This window comes from Rhinopithecus roxellana, chromosome 11 (genome assembly GCF_007565055.1).
Source record: "Rhinopithecus roxellana isolate Shanxi Qingling chromosome 11, ASM756505v1, whole genome shotgun sequence".
Taxonomy (NCBI): domain Eukaryota; kingdom Metazoa; phylum Chordata; class Mammalia; order Primates; family Cercopithecidae; genus Rhinopithecus; species Rhinopithecus roxellana.
The window spans coordinates 7,637,734-7,664,657 of NC_044559.1; the positions used below are offsets into that span (position 1 = coordinate 7,637,734).

The 26,924-nt window shown below is 41.4% G+C and overlaps 1 protein-coding gene and 1 pseudogene across 6 annotated transcripts in view; one reads left to right on the forward strand and one right to left on the reverse strand.

Moving 5' to 3' along the window:
- The window catches only part of CCSER2 (coiled-coil serine rich protein 2), a 202,995-nt gene extending 177,695 nt beyond the window's left edge, over positions 1-25,300 (reverse strand). For 2 of the 6 annotated variants that reach the window (XM_030940763.1, XM_030940768.1), the window contains exon 1: positions 25,054-25,300. The gene's annotated coding sequence lies outside the window, so the exon portion shown is untranslated. Of the gene's footprint in view, positions 1-2,361; positions 2,509-7,137; positions 7,254-13,920; positions 13,945-24,592; positions 24,659-25,053 lie in introns of those variants that run through there. The other 4 variants (XM_030940765.1, XM_030940766.1, XM_030940764.1 and 1 more) reach the window with 4 other exon arrangements.
- LOC115900381 lies at positions 260-657 on the forward strand (annotated as a pseudogene).
- Positions 25,301-26,924: the final 1,624 nt, after the last annotated feature.

Below are 26,924 nucleotides of genomic sequence, written 5' to 3' on the forward strand. Positions count from 1 at the left end.
ACCAGCATGCCACATTCAGAAAATTGTTGACTGAACAATGGTAGTGAACAGGGTTTTAGAAATGCATAAGAAGGAAGAACAGGAGAAAAATACAGCCTACAGAGTGGCTTATGTGCCATACTAAGAAGTTTGGACTTTACTATGGGCAATTAGGAAACTAAAGGGTTTTAAACCATAAAAAAAAAAAAAAAAGATCTCACCTGAATTTTGAAAAGTCACTTTGATTTAAGTATGGAAGAGATGGGTTAAGAAGGGGAGATGGGTTAAGACGTTACAACATGAGAAAGACAACAAAGATTGTAGCAAAAAGGTACAAAAGAGCTCTCTGGTCTCGGCTGCAGAAGCGAGATGACGAAGGGAACTTCATCGTTTGGAAAGCGTCGCAGTAAGACGCACACACTATGCTGCCGCTGTGGCTCTAAGGCCTACCACCTTCAGAAGTCGACCTGTGGCAAATGTGGCTACCCTGCCAAGCACAAGAGAAAGTATAACTGGAGTGCCAAGGCTAAAAGATGAAATACCACCAGAACTCGTCAAATGAGGCAGCTAAAAATTGTATATCGCAGACTCAGGCATGGATTCCGTGAAGGAACAACACCTAAACCCAAGAGGGCAGCTGTTGCAGCATCCAGTTTATCTTAAGAATGTCAGCGATTAGTCATACAATAAGTGTTCTGGTTTTAAAAAATAAAAAATAAAAAAATAAAAAATAAAGGTACAAAAGATATCAGCAATATTAAATCTAAAGAATTTTGTCACAATAATGGGCACAAAATGAGAGCATAATACTTAGCAAATAAATGGATGAGTGATTGATTAGATGTGGGAGATGAAAGAGCTCAAAATTCTGGACTTGTCTCACTGGACATGATCGTTTTACCCAGACATAATGTTTGCCTTTCATTGAGGGCAAACATTATGTCTGGAGAAAAAAGATCACAAACTTAGCACGTCAAGCTAACTTTGAGGTGCATATCTAGAGAGCATACACCAGGGTGTTTACTGGTCAAAGGAGTCTGAAATGCAAGGGCAAAATCTGAAAGGAAGATGATGATTTGGGAATTATCAGCACAGGAATGATGGTCAGATTTTCCACCAAAAACAAATGAGGTCACCTGGAGAAGATGTACAAGGAGAGAAAGGTATCACCAACACTTAAAATAATGGATGGGAGGAAGGGTCGGGGGTGGTGCAAAGAACGTATGATCCAAGGGTAAAGAACAGAACTAAAAAAGTAATTTGAAAGAAACTTTGAAGATAACAAGCAGTAGTGTCAAATTCCACGTATAAGTAAACTAAAAACTAAAAAGAATAATTGGGCTTGGTAGTTTACAAATTTGGTCACCTTTGCCAAAGCAGTTTCAGGAGACAAGACGAGGTACAGAAAACTGACTACAACAGGTTCAAGAATAAAGAGATAAACCGTCAGGAAACAACCTATTCTTTCAAACACACCCTATTTTTTCCAAAAAAAAAAGTAACTTGAGACAATATAGAGGCAATCTTCTTTGTTTTTTGTTTGAGATAGAGTCTCCCTCTGTCTCCCACCCAGGCAGGAGTGAAGTGGTGCAAACACAGCTCACTGCAGCCTCGACCTCCTGGGCTCAAGCAAGCCTCCCACCTCAGCCTCCCCAGTAGCTGGGACTATAGGTGTGTGTCACCACACCTGACTAATTTTTGTAAAGAATGGGTTTCCGCCACAATGTCCAGACTGGTCTCGAACTCGAGCTCAAGTAATCCACCCAGCTCAGCCTCCCAAAGTGTTGGGATTACAGACATGAGCCACCATGCCTGGCCTGGGTATATTTATTTATTTATTTATTTTATTTTGTACCCTCTTTTCTGCAGGAAAAGAGCTCAAAGAGGAGGTTAAAAAATAAAGAAAATGGTGGGTACAATATTTGGAACAAGATCCCACCATGAGATCAAGGTGGGCTCCCAGTCCTATCAGGAGACCGAAAATGCTAAAGGGGAAAACAAGGCAGAAGTTCTGGTTTACAGCTAATCCCTGAAGAAAGTGGCAGCTTGATGGGAATGGTAAACATTGTGCCTATGGTAGCCATGCTAATTGCAGGCCCCACTCACCTACCTAAGTCAGGATTGGCTAAACCTGAAAGGTATGGAAATCGTACCTGCAGCTGAACGGGGCTGGAGGAAGCAGGGACTAGATCTTACTAAGTGTTATGAGCAAACTCAACCAACAAAAGCATACAGAACATGAGCAAAACAAGTAATTTCAAAAACATAAGCATAATGAAAATATCCGCAACATATACTCAATAGCCTAATTAAAGACTCATTTTTTTTTAATACTCAGCATCTAGCACAGAGCCTGGCATATAACAAGATGTTAGTACATACAAATGAATAATGTCCCGGGGCTTGCTCAGCTGCTATCTCAAGAGACAGGAACACCTGTGGAAGACAGGCTATACAGGATCTCCATGACCGAGGCAAGAAACTGTCCTTCCTATGCAGCCAGAGGGTGGAAAGGCTTAACCATCCCTGCTGAAAACAAGAGGAGAACATGACTGTAAGGGCTCTTAGATGATAACTAATTGTTACCAAGCAGGGGTATGTGTAGCACTGTGCTATTCGCTTATAAGAATTATATCTTAGGCTGGGCGCAGTGGCTCACGCCTGTAATCCCAGCACTTTGGGAGGCCAAGGCAGGTGGATCACCTGAGGTCAGGAGTTTGAGACCAGCCTGGCCAACATGGTAAAACCCTGTCTCTACTAAAAATACGAAAATTAGCCAGGAGTGGGGGCACGTGCCTGTAATCCCAGCTACTTGGGAGGCTGAGGCATGAGAGTCAATTGAACCTAAAAGGCAGAGGTTGCAGTGAACCAAGATTGTACCACTGCAATCCAGCCTGGGTGACAAAGACTCTGTCTCCAAAAATAAAAATAAAAAAAAGAACTATCATATCTTAACCTTAACTTCTTACCTTCACAACTACTAGATAGGTATATTTATTCTCATTTCCCAGGTGAAGAAATAGCCTTACAGAAGTTAAGTAATTTGTCCAAGTTCATACAGAGAATCAGGAATCAGGACCACTGAACCTGTCAGTGGCACTTAATACGGTAAGAGGAGGTAGTGGTAGTAGTGGTGGTGGTGGCAGCGGCAGCCGTGGTGGTGGTGAGAGGTACTCTTTGAAATACAAAGACACTACCAACAAACTTTTACATAGACAGAAACCTTGCCCACTCACCGAGAAGACTGCTCCCCTCATTCTTCCTACTCCCTGAGTGAGTCTCAAATAACTAGCAGGCCTGAGGAGACACTGCCACCTAATGGCCAGTGCCATGAACTATGTCTTGTGGCCCTGTTCCCACACCTCACCTTGGTTCCTCTACCTTCAGGATTGAGCCTCAAAAGGAGTGCATGCACACAAATCACTTTTTTTTTTTTTTTTTTTTTGAGACGGAGTCTTGTTCTGTCGCCAGGCTGGAGTGCAGTGACGCAATCTTGGCTCACTGCAACCTCCGCCTCCCAAGTTCAAGCAATTCTACCTCAGCCTCCGGAATAGCTGGGACTACAGGTGTGTACCATCACACCCAACTAATATTTTTTTATATTTTTAGTACAGATAGGGTTTCACCATGTTGGCCAGGATGGTCTCGATCTCCTGACCTCATGATCTGCCTGCCTCGGCCTCCCAAAGTGCTGGGATTACAGGCGTGAGCCACCATGGCAGACCTACAAGTCACCATTTTGCCTACCTTGCTGTCATGAGTGATCCATCCCACACAATCTCTTATTCTGGCACTATCCAAAGAACATTGTACCAAAAGAAATGTTCTCCACCTGCTCTTACCCAATACATATATCTGCCCTGTCAATACAGCAGCCACTAGTCAAATGTGGCTATTATTATAATGTGATAAGGCCACAAAACAAGCATTCTTAAACTACATTAAAAGAAATACAGTCTTAATGCAGACTACTGAAATATCACTTAATTCTAGTTGGAATGACATTTCCAAGCATTATATTTTCTCCTTATAAACTAATTATAAAATACTCTATATTTTAAAACTTCTGGGCCAGGCATGGTAGCTCATGCCTATAGTCCAAGCTACTCGGGAGGCTACAGTGGGAGGATCACTTAAGCCCAGGAGTTCGAGTCCAGCCTGGGTAACACAGTGAAACCCAGTCTCTTAAATAAATAAAGTCAGGCACGGTGACTCACACCTGTAATCTCAGCACTTTGGGGCTTTGGGAGGCCAAGGTGAGCGGCTCACGTGAGGCCTGGCCACCAGGGCGAAACCTCATCTCTACTAAAAATACACAAATTAGCCAGGCACGGTGGCAGATGCCTGTAATCCCAGCTACTCTGGACATTGAGGCATGAGAACCACTTGAATCTAGGAGGCAGTGACCCGAGATCACACCACTGCACTCCAGCCAGGGTGACAGAGTGAGACTCTGTCTCAAAGAAAAAAGAAAAAAAAAAAAAAACTTCTCCCTATAATTCTACCACCTTAACACAACTAACACAACACCTTAACACAACATGAAGTATTCTCATTACTTCATGTACCCTTCTAAATTTCATCTACACACACAGAGTCAGCTATATGAACTATCTAGATACAATTTAATGTTCTACTTTTAAAACATCACTGTTTTATAAATATATCCCACAGTTCTACAGTTATATTTGTTATTTTAAGGGCCACAATATATTACATGGAATTAATGTGCTATAAATCATTTAATCACAGATGATGACCAAAGATTATAAATATCTATTATCCTTCATTACACCACTTTTAGAGCTACCCTGGCAAAAGGGACACAAAGGAGGTAAGGGTAAAGAAACACGTCACATGATGAAAAGCTGAAGCACTTATAAATGGTTTAGCCTAACAAAGCCAAGAGTACACGTGACAGTTGCTGTCAAATAGTTTAAGATACTATATGTAGGGTCAAAATAGTTTAAGTCGTGACAAAGGGGCAGAACTAGGATCAATGAATAGAAGTAAGAAAAGGGCAGTTTTCAGCCCAAAAAAGTAAAACTTTTCAAACTATCAAAATATTCAACAGAGTAAACTACATAAAATGCTGAGCTGTCCATTTGTGAAAGCATTAAAAAACAAGCTAGATAAGCAGTTGACAGAGATAGTGCAGACTCTTAAATTGGTGGGAGGTAAGACTAGATAACCTCTCAGGTTTCCTTTCACTCAAATATTCAAATATTTATTAATCACCTGCTATAACCCTAGCAATGTGCTAGGTATATAAAAGTATACAAAACAGACCTGGTCCCTGTGCTTTTTGCACTTATAACCTAGTGTAGGAAATAGAGAAAAAGAAAAAAAATTAAATAATTACAAATCGTAAGTGCTATAAAAGAAAACGATGAAATGCTTTAGGAAAAATAACAAACTGGGCATGAAGTAAGGCCTCTCTGAGGGAGAATATTTTAAAGTTGTGGACTAAAGAAGAGTTAAGCTATGCAGAGACCGCTCTGGCGCAGCAGAAAGCCACTAAATGTACAAACTGGAGGGTGACGCGATCGGATTTACTTTCTTTTATTATTGTTACTTTTTGGAGATGGAGTCACGCTCTGTCACCCAGGCTGGAGTGCAGTGGCATGATCTCGGCTCACTGCAACCTCCACTTCCCAGGTTCAAGCGATTCTCCTACCTCAGCCTCCCAAGTAACTGGGATTACAGGTGCCACCACCACGCCTGGCTAATTTTTGTATTTTTAATAGAGATGGGGTTTCACCATGTTAGCCAGGTTGGTCTTGAACTCCAGACCTCAGGTGATCCGCCTGCCTCAGCCTCACAAAGTGCTGGGATTACAGGCATGAGCCACTGCACCTGGCCGATCTGATTTACATTTCTAAAAGATCATTCTGGCTGTTATGTGGAGAATGAATAGGAAAGAAGAAAATGTAGAAGCAGGAAAAAAATCAGGTAGGAAACTAGGTAGGAGTTCAGATGAGAAACGATGATAGACTAGGTTGGTTGAAGTAGATGGATAGAGAGGTATAGACAAGTTTCTTTCTTTCTTTTTTTTTTGAAACAAGGTCTCTCTCTGTCATCCAGACTGGAGTACAATGGGGTGATGATCATAGTTCACTGCAGCCTCGACCTCCTGGGCTCAAGCAATCCTCTCAGCTCAGCCTCCCTAGTAGCTGGGACCACAGGCACACATCACCACCCCCGGCTAATTTTTTAATTTTTGTAGATGGGCGGGGTCTCACTATGTTGCCCAGGCTGGTCTTGAACTCCTGAGCTCAAGTGATCCTCCTACCTCCCCAAGTGCTGGAATTATAGGCGAGAACCACGGCACCCAGCCAAAAGATGGGTTTCAAGATACATGGGGGAGACAGAAACTGCAGGACTCAGTGATGGGTTAAACTCAAAGGATAAAGTTAAAAGAGAAACCAAGTAAGCTTCAGGTTTCTGGCTTGAACAATTAATGGGACTGTGCTGTCATTTTCTAAGATAGGAAAGTTTGGGGGAGGCATGGATGTGGATCAAAACAGGAATCTAACTTTAAGTCACCATGATTGTCTTTAGACTCTTAACAGAAAGTTTCTACTAAAAATTACTCATGACTCATTCTTTGCTCTTTAAAAAGCAGTCTGTGGAAGGGGAAATACTATAAAGGTGACTGGGCCAATTGAAAAATAAAATTGGAATACAAATGGTAGATTAAACTATTGCATCAATGTTAAATTTAGTAAAGTCCATACTGTGCAATTTTTTTTTTAAATCCCTATGATTGGGAAATACATGTTGAAGTATTTAGGAGGTAAAGGGCCATAATATGCATATAAACATATATATACACATAGTCATTATATACATATGTATGAAAGAGAGCAAATGATAAGAAAATGGCACAAAATATTAACAACAGGTAAATCTGGATAAAGAGTAGATATTCTTTGTACTATTCTTGGTCTTGCAACATTTCTCTGAGTACAAAATTACTACCAAAAAAACCCAAAACTTTTTTTAAGACAGTCCCAGATTTCTCTTATTCACGCCAAGTAATTCAAATTCCTTTAAACTCACCTCATATGTATCTCCCTCCTCAACCCACTCCTCATGTCTCATCCATTACCTAGAGTAGTGGCCCCATCAGAGAGACAAGGAACATACACAATTTACCCTAATAAAGAAATGGCGTAAGAAGTGAGGATTGCCAAGAGGCTTCTTGCAATCTTCCATCTCCCATGAAGTAGCATGTTCTTAACTGTGCTCTCTGAAATGTACTCTGTCCTGATCTGTAACAGATGGCAGAATGATAGACTCCTTTCAGTTCTGGATATACTCTTCTCATGTAATATATAGCAATAAATCTATCAAATTAGCATGCTCATGTGATACCTGCAGATTAGATGTTCCTCCTACAAATGTCCATGGTTTAGCTGGGTATCCCTAGGTATAGCAATTATTATACTATTTTATTTTTAAGACCATGTTTTCCTGTGTTCTACTTTCTCCACTAGACTGAGAGCTCCTTGAAGACGAGAAGCACAAAATATTTATTTATTTTAATTCCTAAAGATTATTCTAATACATGGCCGGGTGCCATGGCTCACGCCTGTAATCTCAGCACTTTGGGATGTCAAGGTGGGTGGATCACCTGAGGTCGGGAGTTCAAGACCAGCCTGACCAACATAGAGAAACCCTGTCTTTACTAAAAGTACAAAATTAGCCAGGCATGGTGGTGCATGCCTGTAATCCCAGTTACTCAGGAGGCCGAGGCAGAAGAATTGCTTGAACCCGGGAGACGGAGTTTGCAGTGAGCCGAGATTGCGACATTGCACTCTAGCCTGGGCAACAAGAGAGAAACTCTGTCTCAAAAAAGATTATTCTAATACATAAAAAGACACTTAATAAAAGCTATTGGGTGAAGAAATAAATATCACTGAAAAATCTTTCATATCTTTACTAAATGTTACCTTTTTTTGCCCTTGGATATAGCAGTATGTATAGAGTCTTACTCTAATTCAATAGCGAAGGAGACATAACTTCTACCGGTTGCTGATAAACAAGTGAAAATGCCCATGACCTTATACACAATCCCAAAATCTTGTTTACTTCAATAATTATCACTATAATTTCATAAAATATGACCAATAAAAAGTAAAATATCTTGGGCCTGAGTCTCAACCACACCTTAAAATTAAAGTACATTATATTTAACCAACAGTACAAATGGTCAATACAGCGCAAGGAACACTTCAGTGACAAGAAAACACGTCATGGTCTAGACAGAACTTTATTCTGTTATCAAATAATCTAAGTAAAATTATGTAAGGTAAGAGTAAACAAATTAAAATCTAATCATTTTACTGGGAAAGGGAAGTTTTTCAAATGCTAAAACAAAACTTGCCAAATAGAAGAGTATTCAATGAGAATGTACATAAAGTACTCCAAAAACAAAACTGTGTAAATAGACATGTATCTTTATCCAAAAATGATTATATGGTAACACTTCAAAATGTCCCAGAACCAAATGTCAAAATACCAAATGCTTTTAAAGTATGTTTCTGAGTTGTATTAAGAGGAGGAAAATACAATGTTTCTTACTCAGCTAGGTATTCTGTCCATATTCTTGCTGTCAATTCTCCTAGTTCCCTTAAGATCTCCCCAACTCATGGAATATAATGCACATGATAATTTGCAATAGTTCTCAAACCTGTCCTATCCTCTCCTCATTTCTTAGTCTAGAATCTTACTAGCCAGTATTCTAGCACAGGCCTACTTAATTTTCTGCCTTCAGTTTCTTCCCCTTCAATCCATTTTTTACACTTTTCCTGAGGTTAATATTCAAAATTCTAATTCTGATCATGTCACTCTTCAATTTTAAAATCCTTCAATAACTCTCTAAAGTATAAATACCTAAAAACAGCAGCTTATATTTATTAAGTACTTGTGTGCCAGGTACCAATGTTACCTAATTTAAACCTCACAACAATTCTACAGTGTAGATATTTTTATTATTCTCATTTAGCACATTTAAGGAAATTGAAACTTAGGGAAATCACATATAGACGCACAGTTAATGAGCGCATGCAGCTAAAATTACCCAAGCCTTCAAATTGCGGCTTTGGTATTTCTTTACAGCTGCTCCCTCTTACCACTAACCAACAAACCCTGCCTTCCAACCAGACCAAACCACCTAAGGATCTGTAACCATAAGATGCTCTTTGAGGACTCCTTACCAAAGTGTACACTACTCCCTTGACTCAAAATGCTACTTGTCCACCAGGGGAATTCTCTGCAAAGCATTCTTCCTTTCTTTCCCACCTTCCCAACGGAAAATCCCCTGGACAGAATAACATAAGCCAAAATGATATACACATCCCACTATCAACTTCAAAATGCTACAATACAGAGTACTCAAATAGATTTTTCAAGGTGACGTCAATGTGACAACCTAGTGCCAGCCTCATAAACCCCTAAATTCATCAGAAAGTAAAGATCAACAATAAAGAAACATACATTCAAAAGAAAACATCGAAAAAGAAAAAAATAAAGCGACAGCAAAAACAAAAAAAAAGCTCTAAATACTTTTGTAAAATATTCACAAAATATAAATTCAGTTATTTTGAAATATGTGCAAAATACATTTAGAATAAGGGGATCTTAAGTTTTAAAGTAGAAAATAATGCAAATTTGGACTTTTCTTTAATGGCACAAGTAAGACAAATCCTAAGATCTACTATTAGCAAACCAAACAAAATGTCGAGACTAAAGGGCTCTTCTATGACTACGTCTGGGGTCAAAAATAATTCTTCAATACTAAACAGTTTGTGCTTATGAAACATATTAAATGACGCAGAGGTACAGTGATTATGTTACCACATCTCAAGCATCAGCATATTATGTCAGTATCTTCCAGGAACATGAAACAGTGATATCAGGAGTTTCTCCTGGGTATTAACTGACAATTAAACAGCATCTTCAGAGTACTACTCAAATATATTAGGTTACAATTCCACACACTAATACTCAAATTTTGTCTGTTCCAGTCTCAAGATCTTCCTGTAGTTAATTGCTCCTATACTGTCAAGTGGATAAATAAGCCAAACGTTACCTGCAAACTTTTAAACTCTTTTCTAGCCTATTAATAAAACATCTACAAGATCATTTCTGGCACATATCCCATCCAGAGCCCTGTTTCCATACAACCTTTCTTCCCTTTTCCTTGTAATACTAACACATCATCTTCTTAAACCTTAAATAAATTTTTTGTAAGAAGTAAAAATTACTTCACAACAATGTCATCTAATTGAGATATTTAGGAAATCGACCTTTAATGGATACAGAATAATCAGTCCATGGCTAAAGCACTATTCTTGGGTGGTGCTTTATACACAAACTGTATTTTGTGTTTGACACTCCTACTGGCTATAACCAAAATGCATTTCCTGAATATGTGTCATGTATAATACCCAGGACCAGGTAGAGTACTTATGCTGACATGGCTTTTTATAGTGGTCTACTCTAGATATTAGACCTAGCCCAAGGAAACAGTAAAGAGAATGGAGAGAGAAGAGATACCTCACAAAGACTTGACAACAAATGGAAAATGAGAGATAAGAGAAGTCTGGATTACTCCCAGGTTTATACTTTGGGCAACTGAATGACTGGCAGTATCATTAACTAAGATGGGAAAATTAGCTGAATACATGAACAAGAGACAGTAAAGACAGCTGGAAAAGAATAGGTATGAAAGAGAAACAGGGCCAGTCATAATGGCTTACACTTGTAATCCCACCACTTTGGGAGGCCAAGGTGGCCAGGTCACTGGAGGTCAGGAGTTTGAGATCAGCCTGGCCAACATGGTAAACCCCGGATTCTACTAAAAATACAAAAATGAGCTGGGTGTAGTGGCAGGTGCCTGTAATCCCAGCTACTTGGGAGGCTGAAGCAGGAGAACTGCTTGAACCCAGAAGGCAGAGGTTGCATTGAGCAGAGATTGCACAACTGCACTGGGAGACAGAGCAAGACTCCATCTCAAAAAAAAAAAAAAGAAAAGAAAAAGAAAGAGAAACAAGAAAGTGACGCTTTTGAAGGCAAAGAAAGTTCAAGAACATGGGCATGACGGTCTAAGGTTCACAGTGGATTTAACAATTAAGAAGTATGTCAACAGATAGACATAATTTCTGTAAATAGAGGAAGCAATGGTAAAATGTTCTGGGGGAATGAGTACTACACAATCAAGGCAAAAAAAAAAAAAAAAAAGAATGTGTGAAGCGTGTTTCAAACAGAATGTAGAAGAGTTTTGCTGGATGAAAGGTTCATGTAGCAGAAGACAAGAAAACGAAGTCTGAGTCAAGGGCTTTGAATTCTAGATTTTATTTTTGGAGTTTATTCTGTGAACAGGAGAAGGAAAGGCATGTAACATTTTTTTTCCTTTATAAGACAATTTTCTCAACCCTTTCCGATGACAGGGTACATGAGGAACTGGAATGACAAGAGTTAAGGCAGGAGTAGCTACTAAGAGGTCTTACAATTATCTAAACATAGTAATGAGGACCTGAAAGAGACTGGCAGTAGCCAAAGTAAAAAATAAGAAATATGTGAAAGAGATATTCTTTATTCCCAGGCTGCCTGTGATACTGTGATATGACATCATATCCCATATATAATATATACTTGGTCTCTGCCCCTGGTTCCTGACACACAGCTCCTAAAACCCATGGAATCTCCAGAGTGATGAGTGTCTTTTGTATGCTAATGAGGACTGCTAGTTGGGGACCCCTAGTTAACCTCAGGATGGAAGCTGGTCACCAGAAAGACCAGAGCATGAGTACAGGTTGGGACTTTTTAGCCCCATCCCCCAACCTCCAGGGAGGGGAAGGGGACTGAAGGTTGAGTTAATCACCAATGGCCACCAATGGCCAATGATGTAAGCAATCATACCTATGTAATAAAACCTCCATAAAAGACCAAAAGGACAGGGTTCAGAGAGCTGAATACGTGGAGATACCTGGAGAGTGGTACACCCAGAGAGGGCAGAGAAGCTCCACGCCCCTTTCCATGACCTACCCTATTCATCTCTTCCATCTGGCTGTTCATCTATATTTTTTGTAATATGCTGTTTAATAAATGGGCAAACATAAGTAAAGTGTTTCCCTAAGTTCTATGAGCTGCTCTAGCAAATTAACTGAACCCAAGAAGGGGGTCGTGGGAACCCCAATTTATGGCTGGTCACAGACACAGGTCACAACCTGGAGCATGCATCTGAAGTGGGAGTGGGGGGCTGTCCTGTGGGACTGAGCCCTTATCCTCCAGGATTTAACACTATCTACAGGAAGACAGTGTCAGATTTGAACTAAATTATAGGACATCCAGCTGTTCTTCACTGGAGACTCTGATGTCAGAATTGCTTGGTGTCCGGCAAAACAATCTCCATACATTTAGTTTAAGAGGTGCTGTGTGGCCAAGTGCTCTGTGGCTCACTCTTGTAATCCCAGCACTTTGAAAGGTCGAAGCAGGAGGATCACTTTAGGCTAGGAGTTCGAGACCACCCCAGGCAAGATAGCAAAACTCCGCCTCTTAAAAAAAAAAAAAAAAGTTACAAAGGCCAGGTACAGTGGCTTGTGCCTGTAATTCTAACACTTTGGGAGGCCAAGGTGGGAGGCTCCTAGAGACCAGGAGTTTGAGACAAGCCTGGGCAACTTGCCAAAACCCCATCTCTATATAAAAATGTCATAAAAAAAAAAATTAGCTGGGCATGGTGGCACACGTTTGTAGTCCCAGCTACTCGGGAGGGCACACCACTTAAGCCCAGGACGTTAAGGCTGCAGTGACTTATAATCAAGCCACTGCACTCCAGCCTGGGTGACAGAACAAGACATTGTCTCAAAAAAAAAAAAAAAGGGGGGGGGTTATATTGAGTGGTATTTGAGAGTAGGAAAAAACACTGTTTTTTTTTTTTCTATGTTCTAATAGTGCCCTAAATATTCACTATTACTATATTACCATACTCATCACATTGTATCATAATCATCTGCAGACGGGGACCTTCTGTTGTTCAACCCCTTATTACTAACACTAACAAGTCAGGAACACAGGAAGTGGCCAAAAAATGTTTGTTGAACTCAGTAACTCATCAGATGTAGAAGTAAGACCTACAGATACTACCGAGAAACCTAAATGACTTGTAAGATGGTGACAGAGAAAACACTAATGAAGAAGCCAAGAGGGGGATCAAGTTTAGGGGATGAGTTAGTTAGGGTAGAGGATGGTTAAGGTCAACATCCAAATAGAGATGTCAAAGAGGAAAAAAAATAAAACCAGAGGAGGAAAAAAATTCAGACAAAAATAGAGATATTTAGAAAATAAATCAACAAGTCTCATTATTTGCTCATGAACAAAAATATTTAATAAATATGAATTTCCTAACAGTTTAGGATATGACTATCTTTAAGAACACTATTCAAATTGCTCACTTGTATATTCTGTACAAATTGAGGCGTAAATTCCCAACCAAATGGGTCAATCAAAACTGGGTCAACACTGAATAATTATTTGCTTTACTCACTCATTCAATAAAAAAGTTATCAAGTGTCTATAAGTTGAGGGCAAGAGGAACCTGTCACAAAAACAAACAGTAAGATACAGCAAATACTATAACAAAATAACTGCATAATGTTAACAGGAACATAGGTAACAGAATATAACGAAGGATAGATGGAAGAGGCATAATGAACATGTCTAGCAGCTTTCCTGGAAGAAGAGGCATCTATGTTAGGCTCTTAAAAAGATTAAGTGATGGCCGGGTGCAGTGGCTCACGCCTGTAATCCCAGCACTTTGGGGGCCAAGGCAGGTGGATCACCTGAGGTCAGGAATTCAAGACCAGCCTGGCCAACATACTGAAACCCTGCCTCTGCTTAAAATATGAAAAATTAGCCGGGTGTGATGGTACGCACCTGTAATCCCAGCTACTCGGGAGGCTGAGTCAGGAGAATTGTTTGAACCTGGGAGGTGGAGGCTGCTGTGAGCAGAGATTCTGCCTTTGCACTCCAGCCTGGGTGACAAGAGTGAAACTCCATCTCAAAAAATAAAAATAAAAAAGATAAAGTGATTTAATGAGAAGACTGAGAAGATGAATGGTATTCTACAAAAAAAGAAATAGTGGTCGGGCACGGTCGCTGATGCCTGTAATCCCAGCACTTTGGGAGGCCAAGGCGGGTATATCACCTGAGGTTAGGAGTTCGAGACCAGCCTGACCCACATGGAGAAACCCCGTCTCTACTAGAAATACAAAACCAGCCAGGTGTGGTGGCGCATGCTTGTAATCCTAGCTACTCGGGAAGCTGAGGCAGGATAATCGCTCGAACCTGGGAGGCATAGGTTGCAGTGAGCCAAGATCACGCGGTTGCACTCCAGCCTGGGCAACAAGAGTGAAACTCTTGTCTCAAAAAATAAAAACTAAATTAAAAAAAAATAATAGTATGTGCAAAAGCCGAGAGATGCCAAAGCATTTCTCATTTTCATGGAACCTCCTCTTGGAGGACTATCTGCATGCTAATAAAAAATCTGATCTTTATTCTATAGCCCTATGGTAAGAAACATCACATGTGCATTAGAATCCCCTAGGGAGGTTGGGCACGGTGGCTCACTCCTATAATCCCAGCACTTTGGGAGGCCAAGGTGGGAAAATGGCCTCACATTAGGAGTTTGAGACCAGCCTGGCCAACACAGCAAGACACCCTAGGGAGCACTCCAGATCCCCGAAAGCATGTGCAGGCAAAAGGTGGGTAAACAGGTGCGGGGAGGGGAGAGGAGGGATTTCTGTAGAGAATAGGGAGACACAGAAGATTTTTTTAGCAAAAACACAACCTGGTCAGATCTGTGTTTCAGAAATCCAAAAGTCAGGGGCATGGATCAGTGGCTAAGGGAAGAAAATCTGGAGAAAGACCAATGAAGAGGGTTAAGAAGCAACTGCAATGATGCTCCAACACTAAATATTGACTACTACTTACTTAAACATAAATGAACCACGAAAAGAGGCATATAAAATGCTATAACTGTACTATGTGCTTTCAACATAGTTTCTGAAATCTCAAACATCAACTCCATAATCATAAGCAATTACAGTAAAATAAGATCAGGTACATTAGAAAAAAAGGAGTGGTGGAGAAGAGTAGCCATCAAAATTTCCCTGGAATAGTTGCTCATTTATTCTTCAATTTAACTTTTATTTTTAAAAAGGTAAAACTACCATACCAAACACGTTGCTAAATCAAAATTTCGAAGCTACTACAAGGCAAGCACTGCACAAAACCGCAGTACAGTCCATCATGATGATGATGATGGACCTTGAGCGCACAGATTAGGATAAAATTAATTTCATTTATGTTTCAACAACATAGATCCTGCATTTTTTTTCCTCTGTCGAAACATTTTGTTAACTACATATATTTGTATTGTGAAAGTAAAAACCTGGGACCCTAATTTCACTATGCCAAAGAAAAAAAGTAAGCTGAAAGCTGAGTCACAAAAGAAGCTGCCTTTCCTTTTGTATTTGTTGGGGTTTTTGGTTTTTTTTTTTTTTTGAAGTGTTTTTTTTTGGAGTTTCTCTCTTGTTGCCCAGGCTGGAGTGCAATGACACGATCTTGGTTCACCACAACCTCCACCTACCAGGTTCAAGCAATTCTCCTGCCTCAACTCAGCTTCCCAAGTAGCTGGGATTACAGGCATGCGCCACCACGCCCAGCTAATTCTGTATTTTTAGTAGAGACGGGGTTTCACCATGTTGGTCATGCTGGTCTCGAACTCCTGACCTCAGGTGATCTGCCTGCCCTGGCCTCCCAAAGTGCTGAGATTACAGGCTGAGCCAGCATGCCCAACCCCCTTTCCTTTTGTTTCTAAGCTGATAGCTACAGATAAAAAGTTAAATATGTCCACGCTACAGATAAAAAGTTAAATATGTCCACAGGTAACTACTCGGTGTTCACCTTATGTAAAGCGCCAATTTACTAACACTAAACAAATACATAATGGACTATTCCCCTATCTGCTCCTTTTCTTTCACAGCATGTGGATTCAGTAATGTGATAATACCCTCTCTCTTGCCCCTCCAGCCTGCTTTTTCCACTTAAATGTTGAAGCCCTCAAAATCATCTTTGGAGAAAGACAGACTTGTCTCCCTGGCATGCATCCTTAACCTTGGCAAAATAAACTTTTAAATGGATTGAGACCTGTCTCAGATACTTTGTGGTTTACAGTATATAAATAAGAATACAAGAAAAGAAAAGCATCCATCTTTTAAAAAAGAATTCCTTGACTGGACATCCCCTCCAGCTACCACCTGTTATTTAGCTTCGCTTTATAGCAAACTCCTTGAGGAACTGTCTGTCCCAGCAGTCTACAATTTCTTTCCTCCAATTCTCTCTTAAGCACACTCCAATCAAGTCTTCACTTCCGCTACTAAACCAGAAACAACTTAAGGTCACCAATGATTTTCATATTGCTATATCTTAGTCCTCAATCTAACAGCATCTGACACAGCTGATCACTCACTCGCTCCTTCTTAAAACTTTCACTTGGCTTTATTGATACCACTCAGTCTTAATTCTCTTCCTTCTTTATGGGAGTGCTGCTTCTTGGTCTCCTCTGCTATTTTCTCTCCCTCTGAAAACATTACAGGATCCCAAGGCTAACTTGTGGGACTTCTCCAGCCACACCCACTCCCTAAATTATTTTAATCCATTCTCATGGCATTACATACTATCTCTCTGCTAATAACTGGAAATTTATATATCTCTAACCCAGACCTCAGCTGTGAACTGCAGACTCGTGCATACCCAGCTCTCTTCACAATATCTCCACTTAGATTACTAACTTAAAATGTCCAAATTTGAACTCATTACTTCCCCCGCTGAAACCCTGCTTCTTCTGTGCTCTTACCCATCTCAGTAAATGTTAACTCCATTTGTCCAGCTGTTCAAGCCAAACTCACAGGCTACATTCAATCCGTCATTAAATTGTTGGCTCTGCCTTCAAAATGTATACAAAATGTGAGCACTTCTCCCAATCCCGGCCTAAAATCATCATCTCCCACTTAGGATTACTGCTGCAGCCTGCTAAATAATCGCATTATGCGCCACCCCTGACATTCTCTGCATAGCAGCTGAGAGTTCTACTTAAAACAAGTCAAAACTCTGGTGGCTCCCCACCTTTTAAAAACCAGTCTCACTGGCCTACAACGCCATATATGATCAGACATCCCCCCCAACCCAACCCACCTCTCTGACCTCAATGCCTCCCTCAATGACTCCACTGGCCTACTTGCCACTCCTAGAACAGGTCAAGCAAGTTTCAGCCACAAGATCTTTGCATTCCAGATCTATCTTCATCAAGTAGTCTCTCTCCTAATAACTGCATAGATCACATTCTCACTTCTTCAAGATCTCTGCTCAAATACTAGTTTTTATTACAGCCTTCCCTAACCACCTTAGATAAAACAGCAGCATCATCCTCACATGTTCTTTTCACCTCTTCCTGCTTTACTTTTCTCTACAGCAATACAACAGATGACATATTACCAATATACTTATTTTCTGTATCTTGTCATTAGAATGTAAGCTCCACAAAGGCAGAAAATTTGTTTTGTTCACTGAACTATTCCTAGCAAGTGCTCAGAATACATTTCTTGAATGAATGAATGAGAAAAATCCAGACTGAGGATCTATTCTCTAAGACAGGATTGAAGGAATTTAGAATGTAAAACATCTCAAGGTCCTGGAAAAACATGACTGCAGGAAAGGCCACAACAATGGCCAAGTCTACAACTCTAGCTAGTACCAATAATAAATAAAGGTTGACAAGCCATACCATACTATTCCTAAAATGAGGAAAATATACCTAAGAAAAAATTTTAAATAAGGAAAAGAAATAAAACAAAACAAAAAGATGGCCATCCCTGCCTCCCCACCCCAAAGAGAAATATCACCTGGATGTTTCCTATAAAGTGGCCTACCAACTCTGACCAAAATATCATCAAGTCCATTCTACAGACTTAAAGAGCTGTTATGAATAGTTGCTGTTTTTCTAAGCTAAGGTTTTCAGAGAAAAGTATTATATAACTCCCAACCCTAACACTGGCTGCCAAGAGATAATGGTCAGAGAAAGCTCTCAAATTGCCCTAAAGCACTCAGGCTGCAACGAAATATCATTAATATGATGACAACAACAATTCAAAGCACCTTCCGGAATCTGTCTTGCTTCTTTGTCCCTAGCGTATTTACTAGGGGCTTCGTCATCAAAGGTTTTGCTATCTTGATATGGGGGCAGTGTTGGGAGGAGGGTAGGCAATTCAAAAAAACAGGATTGGAATTTTGCATTTTAAAGAAAAGCAGGGCCAGTTGTGGTGGCTCACACCTGTAATGCCAGCACTTTGGGAGGTAAAAGCAGGAGGATCAATGGAGCCCAGGAGTTTGAGCCCAGCCTGGGCAACGTGGGGAGACCCTGTCTCTATGAAAAATTTTAAAAATTAGCCGGGCATGGTGGTACATGCCTGTATTCCCAGCTACAGGTTGAGTACAGGTTGGGAAGCCAAGGCAGGAGGATAGCTAGAGCCCGGGAGGTCAACGCTGCAGTGAGCCATAATGACACCACTGCACTCCTGCCTGGGTCCAGAGACCCTGTCTCAAAAAAAGAGAGAGAGAGAGAGAGAGAGAGAGAGAGAGAGAGAGAAGTAGAATTCTGGAGAACAGAAAACACTTGCTCAGATACAAGATGTCACGGGGCTTTTCAATACCAGGCACCAAAAGAGAGATCACAGAAGGACCAAAACCCTGAGATGCCCATCGTTCCTCAGCTAGAGCCATGCCTTGCATTTCTATTCCCACACACAGAACTCAAGATACAGGGTAGGAGACCATGCCAAAGGGAACAGCTGGGAGCAGTGATGGCAGGGAGGAGGGCAGTAACAACTATCATAACAAAGGGAAGGAAGGAGTAATCACTCATGCTTTTTCTCTTTTCTCCTTCCCACTGTCCTTACCAAGGACAGAAACCGGGTAGATGAAAACAGGAGAAGGCAGAGAACAGAGGGTAAGGATGACCTGAAGCAAATGGTTGTAGAAAAAATCAAGAGCAAATTCCTTTACCAAGTAACTCTTTGAAAAACAGACATATGAAGTAAGTTAGGAGCTGACCAAGAAAATTTAAAACAAGTCCCTGTCTTACACAGCTATAAAGTACAAAGAAAACATAGATTCTTACTTATTCGGAAAAATCTGTGGCATTTTTAAGACCAACAATCTTCAAAGATGATCCAACTATACTGAAACTAAGTTACTGATCAACATGAAAAAGTAAACACGTAAAAAACTTCAGGGCTCATGGATCCAACCTTTAAGAAACCTCTGGCTTTCCAATGGCTCCAAACCTTAATACAACCAACCAAAAGTCTTTAAAGGTAGAGAAGTAACTCTAGGACATTCCCAAGCAATCAACTCACCAGAGAAGAGCTAAAAACTCAAAGATTACACCCACATACTGTGAATGGTCAATTCACTTAAAAAGAGAGGACTGTTCTCATTGGTTGATCTCAATAGGCTGAATCACACCCCAGCATCAGCACCTGTAGCAAGCAGAAGTCAGAAGCCAAAGAGGTAGAAAGCCATCAGATACTCAGAGAAAACTTCAGTCAATAACAAAGGAAAGACAAGTTCACCCTATACAACCACAATCAGCTTATGACACCAGGGCACACCAACCACAACTGTTTGTAGCCTGAGGTGGCACCATTCTACATGCTCACATCTGTGCTAATACTTCCCTCCCCTCTGCTCCCTCCCTGATGGCTCTTCCCCCATCCTCCCTGACAGCTGTCACATTCTAGAGCTACTCTTCCTCCAACCACTCTTTCATTCTGGTAATCTGGTGTTTCCCAGTTCAGTCTCTTGACCTCTTTCTGTATTATCTCATCCTATATTCATTCATTCCTCTACTTAGTCCCTATCCTTGACAAGGACACAATCCAGTGGGGGAGACAGATGTGTCACTAGAATTAGGTACAATACATCACAGTCAATGCTGTGAAAGAAATATAACAAAGTGCTGTGAGCACATATTCATCCGTCATTACCCCACTCGATGTCTTCCAAATCAATACTCTGCCTTCCCACTCTGTTGTATATCAGTTACTAAATCCTATACCTTTCCAAAATATCCCGATCTCCACTTCCACCTCAAGGTTTAGGCTTCATTTCTCACATGACTATTTTAACCACTTCCTATTATAAACATAATTCAGTATATAGCCACATTGTCACATGAGCAATCTCCCTAAAAGAGATAACATACCATATCATCCCCTTGTTTTGCAACACCTAATCTTTCCAACGTCTAAGAAATGAAGTCCAAATCCTTGGCATGGAAAATAAGATAATACTTTTGAAATAGCATCTTTTAAAAGCAGGCTGACTGAGTTCCAGTTGCAATGCTTACCACCTATATTATCTTTGGCAGGTCGCGTTCTCTAAATTTTCATATCCACAAAATGAGGATACTAAAAGAATCTCCCTCCTAGGGTTGCTATGAGGATTAGGTAAGAAACTAACCAGCATAAAATCCAGCACTCAATGTTAACTACTATCCTGGGCTGTCTCATCCATCTAGAATGGGAGTAATCTACTACACAATGGGAGGAGATTACTACGGTTTCCTTTCATATATTTTAGAATGATTAACAATAAGAGTTAAAGACAACCTTCTGGTTAATATTGAACAGACAAAAATTTCAATTAACCAATATATTGCTGTCATAAAAGTTTTAGTTTATGTAAAACTTACCATAATTTATTAAAAAACAAGTACACATTTTTATTAAAGTTAGGTTATTTTGTTCTGTTTTCCTATTTAAGTTCAGAAAAAAAGAATGGAAACATAATAATGTAGTTTTCTATAATATAAAATACACATAAATGAAATTTGATCTCAGTTGTATATTAACTTTCTAAATATACATACATAACAAAATGAACTCTAGAAGCTTAAGAAAATAAAAGTATGCATCAAACAGGTGCATGGCATTCATTCTCAAAAAACACAATCAAAAGACAAAAATCACTGACTTTTTTCTTTTATCTTTTTTCTTTTAAATAGAGATGGGGTCTCACTATGTTGCCTAGGCTGGTCTTCAACTCCTAGGCTCAAGCAGTTCTCCCACCTCAGCCTCCCAAAGTGCTGAGATTACAGGTGTGATCCACCACACCCAGCCACACTGACTTTTAAAAATATAATACAGGGATTACCCCGTCTCTATTAAAAACACAAAAATTAGCCGGGCGTGGTGACATGGGAGCTACTCAGAAGGCTGAGGCAAGAGAATCGCTTGAACCCAGGAGGTGGAGGTTGCAGTGAGCCAAGATGGCATCACCGCACTCCAGCTTGACGACAGAGCAAGACTCTGTCTCAAAAAATATATATATATAAAATATAAAGTTAATAATATAAAACCTATAAAGCCTGCAATAAGAAAAAATAGATCAGAAATATTTTTCAAGAGATTAATGTATTTATGATGTTAGTGCTAATGAAAATTGGTGAGAAGATTCCAGTAAATGTACGGACGATGGACAAATAAAGGAGAAAATAAAAACAGAAGAATACTACATTTGCTTCTCTATTATGGACTATGATGTTAAACTGCAAATAATCTTATCCTCATTTTTAAAAAACAAACTTTTAAAAGCAAAAACCTATAAAGTATGATAGAACTGGTCAACCAAACTCTACTGGAGTCAGTGTAAATCAGTATTTTTAGAAGTAAATCTGGTAATATCTTTCAAAATTAACAAAACCTTCATACCTTGACTTTGTAATCCTGCTCCTGGGCTTTAAGCCCAAAGGAAAGAAGCAAAATGATGAACAGCTATATACTAACTGCATCACCTGCAACATAGTAAACAATCTAGATGTCCAATTATTTAAAAATGTCATTGTAATACTGTATAATCACCTAAAGGTATAAAAACTGTAGCAAAAATAAAACATCAAATATGAAAGCAAATATTAAACATTACATTTATGCTTTATCATATAAAATCACTTAGATATGACAAGAAATAAGAAGGAAAAATTAAAAGTCTGTTTTGATTTTTAAAATTTATTTGACCATTCAGTTGTTTGCAAGATAAAAAGTCTTTTGGAATTGGTCAGGCCCACACCACTAAGTACGCATTTCAACTTTTTAGAGGCAGCCACAATCATCAACTTTTTCCCCCAAAATCCTATCACATAGGAGTAAGACAGGCTCTTCTCGCAGACAAGCCATACAAGTAATTTTAGCCATGCTATTAGCCAGCTGCAACCTTCTTATATTAAAATCTCATTGTAGCATCAAAACTTAATTGTATGTGAGATCTCCATATGGTGATCCAGAAGCCACTTGTTATGGGGCATCTGGAGAGAGTTCCCCAGGCACTGAAGTTAAAACTATCTGGCTGAGAGGAATAGGGAGGGTTAGGTTTCTCCTCTATCCCCAAATGAATTATCATGTTTCTCAGCCACAAGGGATCTAAGTCCCTAGAAGTGGCAGCTATGGATTCAAGAGGGAGAAAGTGCAAGCAGATTTGCACTCCCTCTGAAAAACTGGTAGCTCCTTCATTTCACCCCAAAGCACTACCGAGTAGTGAAAAACACACAATGAGGAGGTCAGGAGATATGAGATGTAGGTGAGCCTAAGTAATCTCAAACAAGTTATTTGTCTTTTTAGGCTGAGTTGTTTAATGGTAAAATTTTTAAAGTTGAACCAAATAATCTGTTAATTCTTTCAAGTTCAATATTCTATTAATTTAATCGACTCTTTTTTCAGTACACATCCAAGTGGCTCACAGCCCCCATTCAAATTGTAAAACAATTAAGATTTAGAATTAGGAGACTAGGGGCAAAAGACCTGGACTGTAATCCCCGCCGTCCCTTTCTACGTGCATGACTCTGCACATCAAAATAAAGTTGTACGACCAATGAAGCAGCAATCCTTATTGGTCATGCCCTGTTTACTCCTGTATCATAAAATGTTTTTTCTGTTGTTGTTGTTGTTGTTTTAAAATAACTGGGGTTTCATTCCTAACCAGCCTATAATCCCAGTACTTTGGGAGGCCGAGGTGGCCGGATCACAAGGTCAGGAGTTCAAGACCCAACATAGTGAAACCCGTCTCTACTAAAAACAATTAGCCAGGTGTGGTGATGTGTGCCTATAATTCCAGCTACTCAGGAGACTGAGGCAGGAGAATCGCGTGAACCCGGGAGGCGGAGGTTGCAGTGAGCCGAGATGAGGCCACTGCACTCCAGCGCAGGTGACAGTGCAAGACTCTGTACCAAAAAAAAAAGCCCCAAAACCTGGTGGAGACAGACACATAAACAAATCACTAACTCCCAGCTGACACATACTAACTGTAGAGTGTAGGCATCAGTCAAGACAAAAGGGATGAGATGTCTAGACAGGGCTCAGAAGTGATACTTTCATAAGGTCTTCAAGGGCAAGTTGTTTACTAGGCAGAGAATTCTCAACAAAGAACACTGAAAAACCACAGAGGAAGATGTCATCTTCAGAGAAGTGCAACAGTCTTACATAGAGAGGGCAAGCATAATGGTAGAAGATGACACTAGAATGTAGACAAATACCACTAATCATGAAGGACTTTGAATTTTATTGATATAGACTATGGAGAGTCACTGAAGGACTTGTAAATACGGATTCAAAGTCCCTTCCTCCAAACTACAGTCAAAGGAGTTGAGTCAAAGCAACAAAAAATGCAGGTCTGAATGTGGAAAGGTAGAATTTTTACAGAATTCTTAACAGAGACTTTCTGCTTGCTTTCAGGATGGCTTCTAGTGCTTTCTTAACTATGGCTTATGCTGAAGTACGACAGTATGAATTATGGCTAAAGGGTTCAACAAAATGTGCATTTTTAACCTGAAGATTATTTGAAGCCAATGTTGCTTAGAACACAAATGAAAACAAAAAATAATAGTAACGAGCTTTCATAAATTAAGAGAAACAGTAATAAAGTCCAAGAGGAAGAAGACTGATTTCAGGCAAACACTCAGGAATATTTACATCTTCATCACATATGGATGACGGATATGACATGTTTTGAACCTATCTTTTGCAGGAGAGTATCTTAAGTTCCTTTTGGTTAAAGAGCAGCTGCCATCTCTAAAGTCTCTAGTCTAAAAGATGATGCTTAAAAAAAAAAACAATTGGCCAAATTAATAGGTTCCGTTATATTTTAATGCTCGGGAGAAAAGGAATGCCTTTCCTATGGCTATTTTAAAAAGCTTCAACCTCAATTTCTCTCACCTATTGGAGTGAGCTACCAATACTAATCTGAGACCACAGCGTCCCTGCATCAGTCATTTCCACTCCGCTAAGGCCTTGTCTGGGAGCAGCCAGCCTCATTGGTCGGGGAGCCCACACAGATGAATATGCAATTATTGAAACAGAAACTTAAGCTTCGCCACCAAGGACCACCACAAAGGAGTCCTTTCATTCCTCCTTTTACTTTATCAAGAAAGTAGATGCATTATTTAAAACTGTATGAAAATACATGTCTAAAGAGAAGAGAGAAGATCGGAACCTACGGCAACGATGTGCCCCACCAAAGTTTCACCTCAGGATGTGTTTTAGGGTGTGTCTTTCATTTAGCCCTGCAATTAAAAGAAAAAAAAAATCGAACTCATTCGGGGAGCCCCGGTACTTTCCCCATCCACCCTCACACGCAACCAGGCTCCGAAATCACTGAGTGCCTCAGTCTCGCCCTGATTTCTCCTAAAAGGTGGTGGCGCCCGCGGCCCGAGGCCCCGCGCTGTCACAGCCGCAGGGAGGGCGCCCTCCGGCCTCCCAGGTCCGCGCCCGCCCCGCGTCGGGCGGCTGGCGAGGGGCTAGGGAGGCTCACCCTGGAGGCCGGGAGACCGGAGGGTGCCACCGCCTCAGCCCGGGAGCCGGGCCTCCGCCCCGCCCCGGACTGCGTGCCTGGTCTTGGGCTAACCCCGGCGCCCGCCGCGACCCCGGCCCCGGCTCTGGCCCTGAGCCCGGATCTCACCGTGCGGAGGTCGCGCTGCCTCCTCGGCCGCGGCCAGGCTGCAGGCCGCCCAGCAACCTGCGGGCCCGAGGACGGAAGGTGAGGTGAAGGGCCGCCCGTCACATCCCCGCCAGCCCAGCCGCCTGAGCCGCAGCAACCAGCATCGCGTCCGCGGCCTGAGGGAGCGCCGGACTCCAAAGCCGCCGCGCCCCCTCCCTCGGCCGGCTCCCGCCCGGACTCCGCCCTCCAGGGCCCTCACACCGCGCGCGCGCAGCCCCGCCCCGCCGCGGGCCCGTGCGCAGGCGCGAGCCTCACGGGGCTACGGGGCCCGCCCCCACCGCCTGATCCAGCCTCAGCCCACCTCTGGCCCCGCCCCGCCCTCACGCGAGGCTTTCCTAAGCTCCGCCTCTGCTTCGGGCCCCGCCCCCTCCGCTGACCTTGCCTGGCCACCTCCTGACTCAGGTTTTTGCTCGGTCCAAGCAGTGACGCCAGTCTTGCGGCTGACCTCACCTCTAGCCGTCCCCTGGACTACATTTGCTGCTTGACCGCTGTCAAACCTGACAGCTCCTCCTCCAGGATGTGAAAAGTGAGGAGTGATCTCAGTATTGGACATGACTGAACCACGCACCTGCCTACCGCATCAAAACACAGGATCTTGCTAAGGCTGAGGGGAAGGGGCACCCCAAGTGCTGATCTGGTTTTCCTTTTTTTTTTTTTTTTTTGAAACAGGGTCTCGCCCTGTCACCCAGGTTGGAGTTCGGTGGCGCTATCACAGCTCACTTGCAGCCTCTTGGGTTCAAGTGATCCTCTCGCCTCTGGCGTGCATCACCACGCCTCCGAAATAATTACAGGTAAGACCACACTAGTCAAAGTAAACTATCACATATTGACCCAAATACCCGGCTAATTTTTATTTTTTCTTTTTAGAGATGGAGAAAGTGGTCTTACCGGCTGATCTCAAACTCCTGGGCTCAAGCAATCCTCCCACCTTGGCCTCCCAAAGTGCTGGGATTACAGGCGTGAGCCACAGCTCCTGGCCAATGTGGTTTCTTTGCCAGAAACCAGGTCTTTCTTCCCTTTGGGGCCTCCATCCCCCAGAGCCCATCTCTTCGCCTCTTCTTTTCCTCCACCACGGCCAATCCTGCCCCTGAGAGTCCTCAGCCTGGAAGACTTCAGGGCCTGGCCGGCTGTTTAAAGCTCTGGAGCTGCCCTTGTCTAGTTGTAGACTTGCAGTTCTCTGAAATCTTTGTCGGCCCCAACAGCTGGATTGCAATAAATAACATTTCAAGAGAACTGCTTGAAAAATATCCAGTTCTTTCATGTCTCAAGATCAGTGATACTCAAATGGAAAAAGTAGACGGAATGCCTGATTTGTATAACCACATTTCATTTAATAATATACTTTTATATTTAGAAAATAATGTCTTTTAAATATCAATCCCTAAAATATTTAATTTATTGGACAATAATGTGTGTGCTTAAAATGTTGAGAAAGACTAGGTCTAAATGCTGTGCAATTTCTCTTTGGATTAAGTGAGATTAGAAAAGCAAACACCAGGCCGGGCATGGTGGCTCATGCCTGTAATCCCAGCACTTTGGGAGGCCGAGGTGGGATGATCACAAGGTCAGGAGTTTGACACCAGCCTGGCTGATATGGTGAAACCCCATCTCTACTAAAAATACAAACAAATTAGCCGGGCATGGTGGCGCATTCCTGTAATCCCAGCTACTCAGGAGGCTGAGGCAGGAGAATTGCTTGAACTCGGAAGGCGGAGGTTGCAGTGAGCTGTGATCACGCCACTGCACTCCAGCCTGGGAGACAGAGCATGACTCCGTCTCAAAAATACAATACAATACAATACAATACATACACAGACCAGGCGTGGTGGCTC